Source organism: Hippichthys cyanospilos, chromosome 4 (genome assembly GCF_059441005.1).
Source record: "Hippichthys cyanospilos isolate Australia breed blue-spotted pipefish chromosome 4, RoL_Hcya_1.0, whole genome shotgun sequence".
Taxonomy (NCBI): domain Eukaryota; kingdom Metazoa; phylum Chordata; class Actinopteri; order Syngnathiformes; family Syngnathidae; genus Hippichthys; species Hippichthys cyanospilos.
Window position 1 is genome coordinate 19,556,296 of NC_142372.1, and position 6,000 is coordinate 19,562,295.

The following is a 6,000-nucleotide window of genomic DNA, read 5'->3' on the forward strand; positions in this document are numbered from 1 at the left end:
CTAAAACATATTTTGGTTGAATAAGGGTTTTTTTTTTTTTTTTTAATGTATGATTCCTTGCATGTTTATGCATTCCTTGCATGCATATTCTGGGTGGCTTCAGTATGAATGTACAATGTAGAGCAAAAACAACATTAAGTTTGAAGGTTTTTGCAAACTTTTACTCATACTAACATCTGAAAAATGTTTTTAATAATACAAGAGCACCGTGTTTGTATTTACAAATACATTTGGAAAAGCAAAGCTACTCAAAAACTGGAGTGATGGTGGACACTAATTGAGTGTCCAACAGAAATTGATGCTAAGATTATCGAGAAGAGTCATGCAAAACTCATCGCTACAGGAGCTGTCGCTAATAATGAAAGAAGCTGATACTCGAAATGAAAGTAAAAAATATAACGTACCAATTTAAGTATTTTAGAATTGGGGGTTACTTTTCTATCACACTGTATGCGCTTTATCAAAAAAAATTGCATCTAAACATATACATTTTGTTTTGATGGGTGTATTAAAGCAAAACACCTTTAAAAAATTATTTGTCAGCATGCACAGTTATGCTTGCTAGCAGCAGGTGGAGACGTGGACACGGCAGCATTGACAGTCGTCCACATTTCCATCTGACTCCGTCCCATTCAATGTGTCATTTTCTTCCTTGCATTGTGAAGAATCTGCGTCACCATTTTCCAGTGTCAATACTGACAGTATGTCCTTCAATCCACCTGATTTGACTTTAGAAGACTATGCGATTTACTCAGATTTGTCACAATCTCACCAAGAAGATGATACACATTGAACGAGACGTGAATGGAAGGAAAGACGGCTGTCAACGAAGCTGTGGCATGTCTTCACCCCATTCTGGCTAGAATAGCTGTTGCACATCTTGTGTTGACTAAAGAATATCTTGTTTTAAGATTGCTTTAATACAACCAACCAAACAAGACACTTTAACATGCAGTTTTTAATTGGTAAACCACACACACGCACATTGATATCACTGTAAAGCAGCGACATTTTAAAATATGCACACAAAAAAAGGCTAAAAGATGTGTAACAGTGAAAACATGATCTTTAGATAATCATACTTCTTCCTACTACTGCAATGACATTGTCTTTGACTAATGCTGGAAATGTGTAGTAAGCCTACCTGTTTTTGGACAAAGTTTGTATTTGTGTGCATTTGCTGAGAGAAAATACAATGAGCACAAACTGGCAAGTCTGCAGGTGCTGTAAAATATACAGGTGACATTATACAAGGGCTGTAGGCTTGGGATTGGCTCTGTCTACCCTTGCAGCCTCCAGGGACTTCATGCCTTGTGTTGAAATACCACCTAAACTACAAGGACCTTTATGAAGTGTCACCTCTGTCCCCCAAAGAACCGCTACCTTAAAAGACTCAAGCAGAATACGCCACTGCTTGAAAGCACTGGTGACAATTTGTGAGCATCTTATGCAAGAGATGGTAATAGTCCTTGAATTCAGTATTCTGTAAGTACAGTACTGTAGGGATGCACTCACAACAAAGCGTGTGTTATTTATTCACAATTTTATTTACTAATTGTGGAGTGATTGATGTTCTATCTTTTGTAGAAAGTATTGTGCACTGTCAAATATTCTTACCCGTTGGCTTGTGCAACTATAAGCTTGTTGACTAGCAAAGAACAATAACAATAAACTTATTGCACAATGATACAGCACTTCAGAACACAATGATATATATTTTTGAGCTGTGTTTCCTTTTATGGAATGGAGCAAAAGTACCTGCTGGGGGAAGAAAAAAAATGTATGCATGGAATATGCATGGAAAGAATACGCACTTCACACAGAAATGTTTGATCCAATAGGTCAGATTTAGTAACATTGCCCCACCCTGCTGCGCTTCAAAATCTCACTCCACGTTTAAATGTATTAGGTTATTTTTGCACTGCTTTGTCAATGTTACTAAACATCAACAATGTTAGATTCAAACCAGAAATGGAAAGAGTTATTATGGCTTTACAGTCATTCTATTTTATCATTTATGCCAATGGAATTGTGGCTGAAGCACAGCTGTCAATTTACCTGTAATTAAACTGCAATTGTCACATGCTAATTACACAGAAAAATGTGAGTACATTTAATGCTTTTGGCATCACATATGACAAATAATGGCTCCCCTAACAAAGGTCACATAACCAAACCCAGAAACCAGATGAGCTGTGATCGATCATCTGAGCCTTGAGCACATGTGATGTCATTTGTACAGTAGTTAAGTTGGGAAATGTGTTTTTCAAGCTATTAATTGTTCATGAAAAAAAGGTCACCAAATGAATGATAGACAAAACGTTAACTTTAACTAACTTTAAGTGACTAAGTCTACTGTCTGTTTAGCACACAAAAAACATCACTGCCGTTGGGCCAAAACCTCACACTGTAAATTGTAATTTGGTAAATTTAATATTTTACTCAAAATCTATATTATTGGTTTGTATGCAGACTCCACACAAGTGGATGCTATTGTTTACAAACCTTTGACTAATCTTAAGTGTTGAAAATGGTTGACTCACTTTAGTAACGCAACGATAATGATTGAACAAACGTGTGGTTTTCTAAAATGTGATTATTTCGGAGGTACATGGTTTTGGCCCAACACCAAATATATTGTATGGTAATAAACCTTTGATTTGGGTCTTGGGTCTGATATACAAATAGTTTCCATTAGATAATTCATCAGACATTGAACTATAAAGAATTAATACTTGCAAAAGATGTGTGGTTCCGCAGGAATTCAAATGATGAAAGACTAACATCTACAGGAAATCATTAAGAGGTGGTGTACAAAGAGGCTCCAGTCATCCAAATGATTTACTGGTTCATAATTTGTGAGTATAACTATCTCACACAAGGCTTGGTTGTGTGTAGTATTACACATGTTTAGGAAATTAATACTTTGAGGAAGAGGGTTGAATTTTTGAGAAATGCAAAGGACGACATAAAAGATATTGAGCGCGATTGCAACTCAGAGGAAAACACAGTAATTCCTGTCCTTGGTCACAGTTATTGTTTACAATACGATATGACGATCCTCCTCTTAGTATATTGATCTGACGTATGGTTATTCATTCTTACTAAGCCTTGACTAATATTTTTGCAGAGCAAAGATGAGGCCACAAATAATAAAAATGTACAGTCTATAAATACTCAATGAAAACTAAACTGCTAAAATCTAGGAAATCTTCATTAGTAATTCCCTCCCAATGCCAGATGTTCCTGCTAATCGCTTACCTACCATTTGAGTTGTGGTGTGCCCTATGCATTATGCAGACAAATTGTGTGAGCAGTTGCACCTGTTCAAGTGCACTCAAACACTCTCGGCACCTGTGCCATACTCACTTGGTTCCCTTCTATCACTAGTGGCCTTACATCCCCCCCTTGTGCTTAATCAGATGCATGATCAATGTGTGGTAGGTGGAGTACTGCAGATTAGAAAAGAACTCACTCCAAGCCTTTTTATCAGTCTGTGTTCCAATACCCTGGCCCCTGTTCGAAAAATCTCCCAACACACCACCAAACATATATGAGGCAAAATCAATGACTCCTGAAATGATGATGACCTTGTGTCAAATAACTCACACTTGTATAAAATCTGAGTACAAGTGTGATTGCTTGCAACAAGTCATGACATTTTGTCTTATATGAATGGCAACAAGCGGAAGCTTTTTGTGACCTCTGCCATTTAATGGATGAGGCATTTGATTAGTCGGCCTCTCCCTGTGCGTCATTGGTTTGGATAAAGGAACAAAGATATATTTGTAGTTTAAAAAAAAATCTGACAACCGGTAATTAAGTGGAATTGGATCATTTGTACCCCTGATGATCTCTCACAGCACAATATTGTGCCACAACTGTTTAGGAATCACCATGTCTGATAAACAATGACATATGATGCGAGAGACAGTGTTTGAACTCTGAAGTAGATTTGACATACTTTTGCATTTCAATATACTGTATCTGATACACAGTAATGAATACACCATGGAACGAGTTGAAGAGCGTACAGGAAACTAGATTATCACTTCAGGAAGATTACACCCAGATGTTCCCCTTGAGAATGGCTCCTTAGGGGAACAAAAGAATTTTCCGGTGACTTTACAGTCTGCATTGACAAGCTGTTCTCCTTCCAATTAGTGTTTCAGGCAGATTAATTGTACAATTCACAGGTAATAGGCATCATGGGCAACATACTGATTAAATATCACAGTGCTGCCTACACTCACAGATTATCCACACAACTGCATTCAACCTAAGAAAGTGCAATAATTTAAGGAATTTGCTGTCACAGTGCATTTGAGGAGATGTTTTTGTGGTAGTGTTGTAAAGAGATGGCTGTGCAAACTTCTGTTTACTTTGGTTTTGATTTCCTGACAGTATATTAATATACATTAATTGGGATTTTTATGGCACAGACCTTCAATGAGATTTACTGCTCATTGCCATGCTATTACCTCAAAGCAATAATCGTTTTGTTGTATGTTTTTTCATGGTTGCAGGGCAAGCATAAAGATAAACCATTACTCGAGCCATTACAATGACTCAACTCATCTATCTAAGTAGATAATGAATTCTTAGCTTGTTTTTGGCCATTTTCCCTACTAATGGACTAATATAATTCCATCTAGGATGTTATATTTTAATACTTAATTGAAGTTGCTTGTGCTACAAAGGTTTCTGCCTGAGCCAATATGTTTTATCAGTCAGCTCAAATTAAAAAAATACGTGTCAGTGAAATTGAACAGGTTTTGATGTCACTGTTTACTTTTAGAAATAGTCATGGGAACAACTAAATGCGCAGCTTGTTACTGTACAATACAATACAAATAATGACTTGTATATTTTCTATAAAGCTTGTCTTGTTTTAGGTGAGCTGGAACCTATCCCTGTTGATGAGAGCCGGGGTACACCCGGCCAATGTCGGAGCATATATAGTGTATAGCCTGAGGTCACCAAACATTTATTTTTTGAAGAGGGCCAGAATCTGTGGGGTAAAAATGTGTGGACTTTAGACATGCTTGGTATAGGACACATTCAAATCTATGAGCAATTTAGAGTCTTCATTAAATTAAACTGATATGTGTTGTATATGAAATTGTGTATGACCAGTATTGTCTACATTTCATCATTTCTTGGCGGCACTACTTTCAGTACACATATGTTGGAGTTAGCAATTGGGCTATTTTATATATATATATATATATATATATATATATATATATATATATATATATATATATATATATATATATATATATATATATATATATATATATATATATATATATATATATATAATTTTTTTTTTACAGCTTATTAATTCATTGCGAGCATGGTAGTAATTGTGCCAACATAACAAGGTAAAACGGAAATAGATGACATTTTTATGTTGTAGTGATATGATTAGAAAATCTTTAAAAATTTGCATAGGATTATGGTGGCATTACCAGGCAGTCGCAAAAGGATCAATGACTTCCCTGGCCCACCATTGACTAAACATCATATAATTCCTCAACTCATTTCTTTGGTGTTTCAGATTAGTGACATCATTATTAGATGGACAGACAAATAGATTGATAGATAGATACCAAGGGAAATTGAGCAATCGGTAGTTCGACTGCTACGCAGACTACACACTTGGGATCAAACATCATAACGTGACATATAAGGCTGACCTCTCGACTGTCCCCCTCCCAGCCACTTATCATCCCTAATGAAGTCGTACACGACTAATTGATGGATTTGTTAGGAAGCACAGAAGGTGCTCGAGGTGTGAGACAGCGGCAGTAACCGAGAGCATCCACTGGGGGAGGACCGAGCACCGCCCGCACGATCTGCAATAAGAGCGTCCCTACATCGCACTGAGAGAAGAGGCTCTCCACCACACACGCGCACTCGCGTGCACGCGGGAAGGATACAGGAGGATAGGTAGGGGTACAGCTGCAGACAAACAGATGTGCGGTGCTCACACTC